General features: G+C 53.0%; 1 protein-coding gene and 1 pseudogene across 1 annotated transcript in view; one reads left to right on the top strand and one right to left on the bottom strand.

The window, feature by feature from the left end:
- The window catches only part of LOC144246355 (uncharacterized), a 511900-nt gene that overhangs the window by 154865 nt on the left and 343603 nt on the right, over positions 1-13432 (bottom strand). The gene's annotated exons all lie outside the window — the stretch shown is intronic.
- LOC144246421 (olfactory receptor 14A16-like) lies at positions 3187-4115 on the top strand (annotated as a pseudogene).

Genomic DNA, 13432 nt, shown 5'->3' with positions numbered 1-13432 from the left:
AATTTTGTTCTGATTATTATTACTCTTTCTTTAGTTATTGTTAATAAAATTTTATTTATACCCTTTTAAAGTTTTGAGCCGACTTTGCCTTTCTCCTAATCCTATCTCACAGCTGGAAATGAGTAAGTATATTCTAGTGAGTGCACTGGTAATTAGCCAACACTGAACCCACGCCACTAATTGAAGCATTGGCTAAGAAATCTCAAAATGGTGAACCAAAACCACTACAGAAACTTCCTGATGAACTGCCCCAGACAAGAGGGAAATCGAGGCACAGCCATGGTTTGTCAGGACTTGCTTGATCCTAATGAGCCCCGTGGTGCCTTTGGAGCTGAGCCCTGGAACCTCAAGGCCTGAGAGGAGATTGCACAAACCTTTCCAGGAGGCAAAAGTCAGAAAAAAACCCCAAAGTTTCTCCAGGTATTAATGGGACCCACTGAGGTCCATCCCCAACAACCGTTCCTGATGGACTCCTTGGAGGAGAGAACTGGAGGCCAGGATGGCACAAAAACCTCTCAGACACTCAAAATGGTACAAAAACCTCTCATTTTCGAAGAAGAATTCAAAGACCCTCACAAAGGTTGAGTATCTCAGAGTATTAATGAGCCCCACTGAGTGTCAGTACAAAGCTCTCAAAGGACTCATTAAAGCAGATAATTGGGGCCATGATTGCACAAACTTCTCACAAAGTCTGTAACAAAAGTGAAACACCAAGTACCTTAAAAGAACTGAAGTACCTTGAAGCATTAATGAGCCCCACTAAGTACTGTGACTTACAAAGACTCTTCAGGGACTAATTTCAGGAGATAATTGGAGGCCATGATTGCACAAAGCTCTCACAGACTCCAAGGCAAAAGCAAAAGCCAAAGTCCTTTGAAAAACCTTCAGTCCCTGGGAGCATGAAGGAGCCCCCAGGGCCATTCCTGACCAAGGCTCCCCAGGGACTCCTTCCAGCAGATCCTTGAGGCCACTGGGATGTGGGCTAGGGGGGGATGCTGAGGGCAGGAGCAGGGGCTGACAGTGCCCAGCCTGGCTGGGGCTGTGCCAGGAGGCCCCAGGGCCTCAGGACAAGGTGTCTCCTCACAGCCTTTGGTGGCACAGACCCTGCTGTGCCCCAGGGCACCAAGACTTGGCTTCTCTTTGTCCCCACCTGGCATCAGTGCCTCCAGTTCTCTGCTCTGCCTGGGGTCTGGGGACACTTTCTCAGTCGTGTCCCTCAGTGGGACCCATTAAAAGTCCAAGAAACTTTGGAGTTGGATTCTGACTTGGAGTTCTGCAGAGGTTTCTGCAGCTCCTTCTCAGGGCCTGATGTTCAGGGCCTGAGCACAAAGCCCCAGAGGGTCATTAAAGTCCTTGTGCTGTGTCTGTGCTGCTGAGCTGGGCCAGGCTCCTGGCACAGAGGGTGATGCTGGTAACCAAGCAGAGCTTCAAAAGCACATTTCTCTTGCTGAGCAGCTCTTCTGCCAGCCCAGCAGGGCTGGGGCACTGCCTGCAGCCAGCCCGGGCACAGCACAGAGGCACAGAGAGCTTCAATCAGTCAGGGCTGGGAAGGGGCTGAGAAGTGCCCGGAGCAGAATCACTGCCAGCCCTTGGCACAGGAACCTTTGGCTGCAGGACAAGGCAGCTGCAGCTCCTGGAGAGATCTCCTAAAGCTGGAACATCCCAATGCCCACAGACCCTGTGAGTACAACTCTGAGTATTTCTGGTGCAGGGGAGCTGAAAATACTCATGAAGTTCTGACATGCTGAGGGTTTCTGATCATTCATAGAATTTTCCCAAGACAAAGATTTTGATAAAAAGGAGGAAATATCCTAAGACTTTTTATTCACTTTCCTATTATTGGAGAGTGGCAGGGAAGGGGGATAAATATTAATGGTGGATTATGAATTTTTACAAGTGCATGAGACATTAGAACTGTTATTTTAGTGATCAGTAGATTCAAAAGAGATCCCTAATGTGCTTGCAGCCAGTCTGCCCATGGACACCAGCAGCATCACCTTTGCTGGAGTCACTGGGCTCAGTCTGAGCTGTCCTTTCTCCAAGCTGCAAACAGAACCTGCCCCCAGCCAGTGCCCTGCAAACAGGCAGGGTTCTGTCAGGCCAAGGAGAGTGCACAGAGATTTGGGGTCTGGGAGTGCTGGCAGGGTGAGATCAGGCACAGGGAAACACCTGCAGGAGGAAAATCTCCAGGAAGCAGAGAGAAGATCAGGGAAGGCGAGAAAAGAAAACCCAGAAATGCTGTGGCAGGGAGAGTTTAGAGATGTCCAGAGGATCCCCTCCAGTGCAGCCCCTCCCTCTGCACAAGCCCCCTCCCTCCTGTGCCCCAGCCAAGCCTCTGCCCTCAGGGCCGGGGCTCCAAGGCGTGCAGCCCCTCCTGTGCAGGCAGAGCTGCAGCAGAGCCGTGGGGCAGCTCTGCAGCCCCGGGCCCAGTTCCCTCTGCAGAGCACAGGGCTGGGAGCAGCTGCCCGGCACTGGGGGCTCTGGCAGGGGCACAGCTGGCTCAGGGTGACACAGCTGTCCCCAGTGCCCGGCTCTGGGCAATGCTGGCAGTGCAGCCAGGGAAGGAGCTGCACCTCCCTTCATCCAGTGCCATCAGAGGGACACTTGGAAGTCTCCCTGAGATTTCAGTCCAAGCTGGGAGCTTCAATGCAGAGTGCAAACCTGTCCATGAGCATCTTTGAGTCATAAGATTGATGGGGAAAGCAAAAGTTCTGAGACTGAAAATGCTGCTGGGTTGATGAAATGAGCAAAGTGAGTCCTTGGCTACAAATGTGGATCTGGGTTGTGGTGGATCCATCTGCTCTCAGCAGTACCTGGCAGTTTTTAGTGGAAGTATGGGAAGGTGATAATACTCCAGCTGAGAAAGTCTAATGCCCAGAGAAATTCTGAATAGGTCAGAATGACAGACTATCTCCCTTCATTCTCCACTCATCACTTTCCCTCACAGAACTTGCTCTGCTCTCCCTGAGGGAAGCAGAAATGCAGAGATTTTGATATCCAGGAATACTGGGAAAATACTGGGGAGCTTATAAAGAAAACCTCAGAACTCTTAAACACAAAAGTACATCCAAGTGTGCTACAGAAGAGGGTGTATGGGAAATGTCTTTGTTTTTAGTTACAGGCATCTCCTCTAACTCTTCACTGTCCCTTTCTCCATGAACAGGTGCCCATGTTCAGCCACAGCAAATGTCCAACAGCAGCTCCATCAGCCACTTCCTCCTGCTGGCACTGGCAGACACGCGGCCGCTGCAGCTCCTGCACTTCTGCCTCTTCCTGGGCATCTCCCTGGCTGCCCTCCTGGGCAACGGCCTCATCATCAGCGCTGTAGCCTGCGGCCACCACCTGCACACGCCCATGTTCTTCTTCCTGCTCAACCTGGCCCTCAGCGACCTGGGCTCCATCTGCACCACTGTCCCCAAAGCCATGCACAATTCCCTCTGGGACACCAGCACCATCTCCTACACAGGATGTGCTGCCCAACTATTTTTTTTTGCCTTCTTCATTTCAGGAGAGTTTTCCCTCCTGACCATCATGTGCTACGACCGCTACGTGTCCATCTGCAAACCCCTGCACTACGGGACCCTCCTGGGCAGCAGAGCTTGTGCCCACATGGCAGCAGCTGCCTGGGCCAGTGGCTTTCTCAATGCTCTCATGCACACAGCCAATACATTTTCCCTTCCCCTGTGCAATGGCAATGCCCTGGGCCAGTTCTTCTGTGAAATCCCGCAAATCCTCAAGATCTCCTGCTCACACTCCAAACTCAGGGAACTTGGGCTTATTGTGCCAAGTGCTCTTCTATATTTTGGCTGTTTTGTGTGCACTGTTTTCTCCTATGTGCAGATCTTCAGGGCCGTGCTGAGGATCCCCTCTGAGCAGGGACGGCACAAAGCCTTTTCCACCTGCCTCCCTCACCTGGCTGTGGTCTCTGTGTCAGCTCTGGCACATTTGCTTACCTGAAGCCCACCTCAATGTCCTCCCCATCCCTGGATCTGTCAGTGTCAGTTCTGTACTCGGTGGTGCCTCCAGCCCTGAACCCCCTCATCTACAGCCTGAGGAACCAGGAGCTCAAAGGTGCAGTGTGGAGACTGATGACTGGATGCTTTCAGGAACATTAAACTGCTGCCCAATTTCTGCAAAACACTTTTAATACGAGTAAATTTTGATACTTCTTGTTTTCCTTTTGGAGGTTATTTTTCTTTGTAGTACATTTTAATGTTGTCCACAAAGAAACGTCAGGAGCCCCTGTTTGCATTGCACACAGCAGGCGGGAGCATCCGCATGCTGGTGCTGTGGGGACATGAACCTGAGGCAGCACAAATGCCATCAGCCCCTGGGACCAGGAAGGGCTGGGGGACACCAGGGAAACCACTCAGCTTTGTCTTGGCCTCTGCAGTCAGCCAGAAAGTTTGTTCCCATCAGCTGGGAGTTTCCTGTCCCTCTGCAGACGCTGCTGCTCAGAGCCAGAGCTGCCTGGCAGCCACCCCCAAACTGCCCTGAGCATTTCCTTGGCTTCACCTTTGTTTTCTTTCCTCTTCCTGCTACAGATTTCTTCCTGTTGCCCACCCCTGTTCCCTGCCCTGCACACAGCCCATTCCTGTTTGCCCTTTCCTCTCTGGCCCCACTCCCCATTGCAGTTCCTGACTTGGCACCATGGGAACATCCCTTGGGGAGCAGGATCATCCCACAAGTGCTGCAGGAATTGTCTGCAGGCTCCTGCAGTGCCTGGTGCTGCTGCCTTGCCAGAGGCACCCCAGGCCAGGGGGGCACATCTGGGCTGCTGTGTCTGGCTCTGGGGCTCCCTGTTCTGGGCAGTGAGGAGGAGCTGCAGAGGCTCTGCAGGACTGACAGGATGGGCTTTGGGGCTGTGAGGAGAAGCTGAGGGACCTGGGCTGCTGGAGCTTCTGAAGAGGAGGCCCAGGGCTCCTCCTGCAACTGCTCCAATGGTGGTTTCAGAGAATCACAGAATCAGTAAGTTTGGAAAAGACCTTGGAGATCAAGTCCAACCTGTGCCCTCACACTGCCTTGTCCCCCCTGAGCCTCCTCTTCTCCAGGATAAACAATCCCAGCTCCCTCAGCCACTCCTCATAGCACTTGTGCTCCACACGCCTCACCAGCCTTGTTGCCTTTCTCTGGACATGCTCCAGGCCTCTATGTCCTTCCTAAATTGGGGGGCCCAGAACTGGACAGAGCACTCAAGGTGCTGCCCAACCAGTACCCAGCTCAGGGGAAGAATCACTGCCCTGCTCCTGCTGGCCACACCATTCCTGATCCAGGCCAGGAGCCATTGGCCTTCTTGGCCACCTGGGCACTCTGCTGGCTCATGTCCAGCCTGCTGTCCATCAGTCCCTGCAGGTCCCTTTCTGCCTGGCTGCTGTCCAGCCCCTCTGTCCCCAGCCTGTAGCACTGCAGGGGTTGTTGTGGCCAAAGTGCAGGACCCGGCACTTGGACTTGTTAAACCTCACCTTGTTGGATTTGGGCCCTGGATCCAGCCTGTCCAGGTCCCATGCAGAGCCCTCCTACCCTCCAGCAGATCGACACTCCCAGCCAGCTTGGTGTCACCATGGTTCCATGAGGCCCCAGAGTGTCCCAATGGTCTCCATGATTCTATGAGGCCTCCCAGTGTCACAATGTCCCTTTGCTCTCATGGGACCCCTTGGTGTCACAAAGTCCCTTGGATCCTTGGGCCCTGCACTGTCACAATGTCACCATGTCCCCCAAGGCCCTGCAGTGTCACAGTGGATTTTTGGTTCCATGAGGTCTGGCAGGGCAGCAATGCTCTCCTTGGTCCCTCAGTGTCACAATGGCCTCTTGGTCCCAAGGGTCACCACAGTGTCAAACATGTTTCCTTCATTCAGGAGTCCATGAGGAGCAGCTCAGGCCCCTTGGTTCCATGGAGCCCTGCAGTGTCACCATGGCCCCATCATGACACGAGGTCCTGCTCTGTCACAAAGCTCTGCATGGTTCCACAAAGCCCTGCAGGGTCACTGTGGCCTCTTGGTTCCATGCGGCCTTAGAGTGCCACAATGAATTCCTTGGTGCTGCAGTGTCACAATGGAGCCCTGGTTACACAAGTCATGAGGGACCCTTGGTTCCATGGGGCAACACAGAATAACAGTATTTCCTTTCATTCTCAGAGTCCTTGATTCTTGTCGGTCTCAGAAATGCCTCAGAATATAGTGGGGAGGGAGAGAGGACCAAGTGTTTTTGATTGTCAGACATGAAGAGTCTTGATTTTCATATCACTTCAGGCTGCATTATAAGGTGCTGGGGGTCAATATCAATTGGACATTGCTGATATCATTCTATATACAGGAAAAGAAAACAGGACAAAACAGTCCTCTCTGCATTGTTTTTAATACAGTATATTGACTTTGAATACACTTCTGTAATCTGTTTCATTAAACAGAGCAGTATTGAAAACGTAATATATTCCCAGCAGCTTTTCTTTTTTGTGCATTTTGAACAAATATTTATAAGCTTTTCTCACTGAATTCTGTAACTGAAGAGCTCAAGAAAGAAGAGGTCTCTGGAGTAGGAAATTTCATCAGCAACCTCCAAGTGGCTGAGGATGCACCCCCATCAGAGCAGCAATGAGCAGAAATGGGCACAGCTTTGTGGCTGCCCCAGCTCTGGGATGGGCCCTGGGCCTGGAGCAGGAGCAGCTCTGGAGGGCCCCAGGGCCAGGGCTCTTGTGCTGGCCTGGGCAGATGGGATGGCAGGAGGGGCTGCAGAGCTCTCAGCACCTGAGGCAGAGGGGAGCAGGGCAGCCAGGGAGCTCCTTTGGCCTTGGCCAAGCCCCTTCCCCCATGGTGGGGCTGAGTCCTGGCTGAGCTGCAGCTGCTGCTGTGCCCTTGGCAGGGGCTGAGGCCGTGGGGCAGTGCCCAGAGCAGCCTGGGCTGAGCAGAGCTGTGGGGCCAGAGCCGGCTGGGCTGTGCTGGGGAGAGGCCCTTGGTGCTGCCCAGAGCTCAGGGCAGCTGGCAGAGCTGGCAGGGAGCTGGGCTGGGCTGGGAGAGCCTGGCACAGAAACCATCAGTGTCCATCTCAGCCTGGCTGAGCGGGCAGGGGCAGGACTCAGCCCAGGCCTTGTGGGGCAGGGCCAGCGCCTGGGCAGGCATTGAAAACAGGCAAGAGCCCCAGAGAGGAGGCTGCTCTGTGCCCCTGGGGCACGGACAGAGCAGGGAGGGGCCCAGGACATTTGTCAGCGCCAGCCTCTGTCTGTGCCAGCCCTGGGCAGCCCTGGCTGCTGAGCCCAGCTCTGCCCTGGGCTGAGTTTGGCTGTGGCCCAGCTCCATCCTCCTGCGGGGCTCAGGGCCTGTTCCCGGCCATGGCCAGCCCTGGCCGCCTCTCTGCTGGCCCAGAGGCCGGCAGAGCCCGGGCAGGGCTGTCTGTGCAGCCCCACAGGTGCCACGGGCTCGGCAGGAGCTGGCAGAGGCTGCCCAGCAGGGAGGCCATGGGGCACAGAGCCCCAAGGCTGCCCAGGGCCCCACGGCACAGGGGCCGTTCCCAGCCGCAATGCTCCTGTCCTGGGCTGGGCTGCACAGGGGCTGTGGCACCATGGCTGGGCCAGCACAGGGCCACAGAGGGGCCACGCAGCCGCTGCCGGGGCTGGCAGCAAGGCCGGGCACAGACAAGGACTTGCTGAGCATGGCCTGCGCTGGCCAGGGCTGACTGTGCCAAAGGCAGAGCTCAGCTGCCCTTGGGGCTGCAGGAACACTCAGGAGCCCAAAGAGCCTCCATGGCTGTGCTGGAGACCAAGGCTGGAGCAGGGAAATGCAGGGCTGCTGCGCCATGGGGAGGGCATGGAATTCCAGCACACACCTCAGCTCTCTGATGGTCCCAGCACCGTGCTGGGCCCTGTTCCAGACTGGAGCAGAGCAGATGTTGATGGCACAGGAGCCCTGCGGGGCTGGCAGGGACCTGCAGCTTGCAAGGTGCTCTGCTCTCCCTCAGCTCCTCTCTGAGAGATCCAGTCCCAGCTCTGCACCTCAGGGCACAAGTGGCACTGCCTGTTCATGGGCACACAGCTGATGTCTGCCTGGAAAGGGGCATAGGTTTTAATACTTGTACATTTCATATTATACAAGGACATTCATTACAGGCGGCCTCGGATCAAGTCCCCCAGTGCAGTCCACTGCTGGCTGATCTACAGGTGCCTGGACAGCGTAATAAAATCTCCACCAAAAGACGGAAGGGCTCTTGAGCTGCTGCAGTCCACGTGAGTTCATGGAGGGTAGAACGAGGACAAAAGAGATGGGAACGGGAGCAGGGAGACACCTGCACGCAGGGGAAGCAGGCTACAAGTGTGAGTGGGAAGGAGGGGCCAGAATATAAAACTGGAAAGGGAAGGGGTGGCTAGGGTACAAAAGCTCCAAAGGGAAGGGGTGTAAGGGAGGAGCAGGGGTAGAGTGACATAAACTGGGCCAATGAGGGAAAAAGGGAAGGAGTGGTTTACAGAGAGAACCACTGGGAATAACGAGAACAGAGAACTTTCTAGAACAGGGGGGATAGTACAGCCAATGACAGACATGAACTGGGGAGTGTACAGTGCATGACAGACATACATTCATCTGCATGGGGAAGGCCGCAATCCAGGGGCAATACTTTTCCTTATACCACTGTGGTTTCCCGTGTCATTCCTGGAGAATCCTACCCAGGGCCACCTCCCACAATTAGTATTATCTGGGCCACTTGAGTACTTTTAAGAAACAATAAAATTTTCCCTCCCTGAACAGGAATTTCCTGGAGGTGTACTGATGGCAGAAGGAGAAGAAAAACTGATCTTCCTGTCCTCATGTGTCACCAATATTTAGTGTATTACTTCGTCTCCTGCTTCCTTCACTTGTTTCCACCTCTTCTGTTGAAAAGTCATGTCAAAAGATATCTGTCCACTAGACCAGCTGTTGTTCCGAGATTTCCTCCTCTAGGTGCTCTCTGGTCATTCAAGTTTCTCTCAACTGACTGGTTTCATGCTTTGAGTTTCAGGGAGTTGTCTTTCTGAAGTTCATATTAATATATCAGTAATCAGCATCCTAATTTTGTGTATATCTATCACAGAATTACACTTTCTTATGTCTTTGTCTAGAACTGTTCCTGTAAAGAAATCCCTTGGGGATAGGGGACATGTCAGATGCTGCTGGGACATCACAGGGAGCTGAGGAAAGAGCTGTGATGTTTATTAAACTGTTCCAATGTTCAATTTGTCTTTGTTGGCAAGAAGCCTTTCTGTGCCTCTGAGTGTCACCAGTCCCTGAGCCCAAAGGACACAAACCTGATGAGTTGTGGCTCCCACTGCAGGGGCTGCACTTGGACCTTGGCTCTGCACAGGAGAGCTCTTCATCCACTTTCCCTCTGCCTCCCTCTGGGCATGGAGGGAGCTCCTGCCTTCAGCCTGTGACTCGTGTGTGCAAAGAGCAAATCTGAGCAGAATCGGGGCCGGGAGGGTTTGGGGGGACTTTGGGATCTGTGCTGGGCACAGAAGGAGTTTTCCATTGCTCTGAGACTGTCTGCTGTGCAAAGCAGATTTAATATCCAGCAGAGGAATGACTTTTGCATTTGATGGAGCTGTGCCTTCCCTTGGCTTTGTTGGCTGGCAAGAAATTAACATCCCTCTGTGTCTGGGGCAGCTCCTTCTCCAAGGAAAGCAGGTGGGAGTTGGAGCCCAGGAGCTGAAACCTGCAGGTGCAGCCTGGGCTGGAGGGAGCTCAGATTTGCACAAGGCTGCTCTGAGTGCCAGGGCTTGGATGGGGGAAATGGTGGGGTGGGGGTAGGGACAGAGTCTGATGGATTGTCAGCCACAAAGCATCTTGATTCAGCTTCACCAACTTTAAGCCTGATCTATTTTAAGTTAATCAAAATGTTCAAGAGGAGAGAAGTAGAAGATTAAGACACAGAAAGAGAGAAAGACAGAATAGATACAGAGAAGCACACAAAGGTACCAGCTCCTGGATTCCAGTGGTGTTCAACTGGAAAGTCCAAGAGGAGGTAGAGTCAAGATGTGTGCTTGCCTTGTGGTCAGCCTTAAATTCCCCTTGGTCTTCCTGGGCCCTTCCCCCAGGTGGGACTTGGGGTCATTTGGTCACTCAGGAGCTGGGCTGGGGCTCCAGAGGTGGCTGTGGAGCATTGCCTGTGCTGTGCCAGGGACTGGCAGACACTGCTGGGCTGGGATAGAGGCTCTGGGGGGATTGGGGTTCCAGGGCAGGGCAAGGCTGGGGTTCCAGGGCAGGGCAAGGCTGAACCTGTCCCTTCCTCCCCTACACATCAAATGTTTCCAGCCAACAATCTCCTCCAGTCTGTCAGGCAGTGCTGGAGGTGAAATCCCAGTATGGCCATTGGCACCTGTAGGAGGACAGTTCTTTTCCATAGGAAGGAAAGCACAGAGCCCCACTGTTTGGAAGGCAGGTGAGCGCCTCACTAGGCCAAGGCCAGTCAGACTTTTCAGAAATAGCAGATTTTGTCTGGGAGCAGTCTTTGGATTTAGGGAATTTTGGAGACAATCCCAGTTTCGGCCATGGGCACCTGGAGAAGCAGGACAGTTCTTTCCCAAAGGAAGGAAAGCATTGAGCCTTCCCCAGTGTTTTACGGACAGATAAGCAGTGACCCTTACCAAACAACTGCCTGCCAGATTTGTCCTGGCAATATGTCCATGGGAACAATCCCTGGATATAAGGAAATGGAGGTGAAATCCCAATTCAGGCCATGTGTGCCTAGAGAAGGAGAGTTCTTTTCCATAGGAAGGAAAGCCCCGAGCCCCAGTGCTTCAATAGCAGATGGGAAGAGACCCTCCAGGTGCCAAGCTGTCAGGCAGGCCCTGGAGGCCAAACCAGCCAGACCTGTTCCGTGTTCACTTGGTTCCTTGGGGCCCCACAGTGTCCCAGGGGTCTCCATGGTTCCCCAGGCCCCACAATGGCACGTGACTCCTCTGTTCCATGAGGCCACAATGTCACAATGGACCTTTGGGCCCTGGGGTTTGTGGTGTCACAATGGTCTCCTTTGGCTCCACAGGGTCACAATGGAACACTGATGACACGAGGCCCTGCAGTGTCACAATGGACCTTTGGTTCCCTGCAGCCCTGCAGTGCCACAAAGGCCTCTTGGTTTCACGAGGCCCCACAGTGTCACAATGGTCCTCTTGGTTCTGTGGGGACTCCCAGGGTCACAATGGTCTCACTGGTGCCATGAGGCCTCACAGTATTGTAGCATAATATCCCCATTGTGGTGATAATTAGCATTGACTCCATGATTCCAGAAGGCTGATCAATTGCTTTATTATATTATACTATACTATACTATACTATACTATATTATACTGTACTATACTATACTATACTATACTATACTATACTATACTTATTCAGAAAAACTCATCGTGCTTACAGACAGTCCGATGCACTCAGACCAGATTGGTCCTTGAATGCAAACAACAGCATTACTGGCCAATTAAGAAATCACCTTTTGGTAAACAAATCTCCATAACACATTCCACATGTTCACAACAGCAGGTGCATCAAGTGAAGATAAGAATTGTTTCTCTTTCTTTTCTCTGATCTTCTCACAGACTTCCCCAGGATGATGCCTGGGAAAGTTGTGCCTGCAGCTCTGTGACCAGAGAGTTGCAGCCACATCACAGTGTCACAATGCTTTCCTTATTCCATGGGGCTTCATAGTGTCACAATGGTCTCCATGATCCCATGAGTCCCCTCAGTGTCACAATGCTGTCCTTGGTTCCATGGTGTTCCAGAGTGTCACAACGGCCCCTTGGTTCCATGAGGTTGTGAAGTCTCTTAATGGTGTCTCCATGATTCCATGAGACCTTCCAATGTCACAACAGACCTTTGGCTCCCTGGGTCTCGCCGTGTCACAATGGCCCCTTGGTCCCATGGCTCCCCAAAGAGTCATAATGGTCTCCACAGTTCCATGGGGCCCCGTGGTGTCACAATGGACCCTTGGTTTGATGGGGCCTCTCAGTGTCACAATGATCCCGACATTCCATGGTGCTGCACAGTGTCACAATAGTCCCTTGGTCCCACAGGCCCCACAGAGTCACAATGGCCCCTTAGTCTCACAGTGTCACAATAGTCCCTTGGTCTCACAGGCCACACAGTGTCACAATGGCCCCTTGGTCTCACAGGCCCCACAGTGTCACAATGGTCCCTTGGTTCCATGGTTCCTGTGCTGGTGCATTCCCCCCTCCCCTTCTCAGGCCGCCCTGCCAGATGAGAAATGCTCGCTGGCCTCGGCCTTGGCCAGCAGCCCCTGGGCTCAGCTCCTCTGGAGCTCAGCACAAACACGCTCTGCTCCAGGCACTGCTGCTGCCCAGCCAGCTCCTGGCTGCTTTAGGAGCAGCCCTGGGAACTGTTTGTGTTCCCTCAGGGGCACAACATCCCTGTTCTCACCCTGCCAAAGAAAGCTGCTGATGCCAAGTGCGGCCAGGGTGAAACATGGCTGGGACTGCAGCCCCTCTCTTGGTTCCCTACAAACAGCGATCCAAAAGGAGCCCTTGGAGCTCTCCTGGGCCAGCGACTCCCTCTGAGTGGGGCCTCTCCGAGCCGGGAACTCTCCCGTTTGCTGCACTGGGGATCCCCAACAACGAGGGAGCCTGGGCTGATCCCCCCACTCCTCCAGGCTCAACCCTTCCCTGCTGGGGAGATGCCAAAGCATCCCCAGGGAGCATTTCCCCGCCCTCAGGGGAATTTCTCACAGGTGCCTTGCACTGACTCTCTGTGTCTGTGTGCACACAGGAGTGCCTGTGCTGGGGAAATGCTGCTCCATGAGGGCTCTGAGTGCCTTGGATAGCTGCGCCAGTCAGGCCTGTAAGTGAGGTTAAATTATGAGGTCTAAGTGAAGTTAAATTATTCTAGGTGTTTTTGTTTTGCTAAGTTATTATGTTTAATATAAGTTATAGGCTGAGTTAAATACTGTTAAATGTTATTCCTCTGTTAAATTGCTAAGTTGTAGGTTATAAGTTAGGTTAAATACTGTTAAGCCCTTCTCTTTCGCTAAATTGTGACTGTGAAACTATCATTTAAGGATTAAATGTAAGTTAAGTCCTGTTATGTTGCAGCTCTGTTAAGCTTTTAGGCCATATTCCTTTTATCCTTGCTCTCAATGCCCTTTTGTCACACACACACACACAGACACAGACACAGACACACACACACACACACACACACACACACACACACACACACACACACACACAATTCTCAGTTAATTTCTGGTTTGATTGCCTGGATTTTGTTTGGTTTTGTGGTTGCTTTGTTTCCTTGCTGTGCCTGAAGTGTCCAGTCAGGAGCAGAGTGACTCTTGCCAAGGAACTTTGTGCTGCTGTCACTTTAATATTAAATCTGGTTTTTGCTGGGGATTTTCTCAGCACTCTCAACCCCTCATTGGTCACAGGGTGAAGGAGCCCTGGCCCAGGCTCTGGCCCTGGGGG

Source organism: Lonchura striata, chromosome 6 (genome assembly GCF_046129695.1).
Source record: "Lonchura striata isolate bLonStr1 chromosome 6, bLonStr1.mat, whole genome shotgun sequence".
Lineage (NCBI taxonomy): Eukaryota > Metazoa > Chordata > Aves > Passeriformes > Estrildidae > Lonchura > Lonchura striata.
The sequence above is the reverse complement of the archived record's forward strand: the minus strand, read 5'-3'. Positions and strand labels throughout refer to the sequence as shown.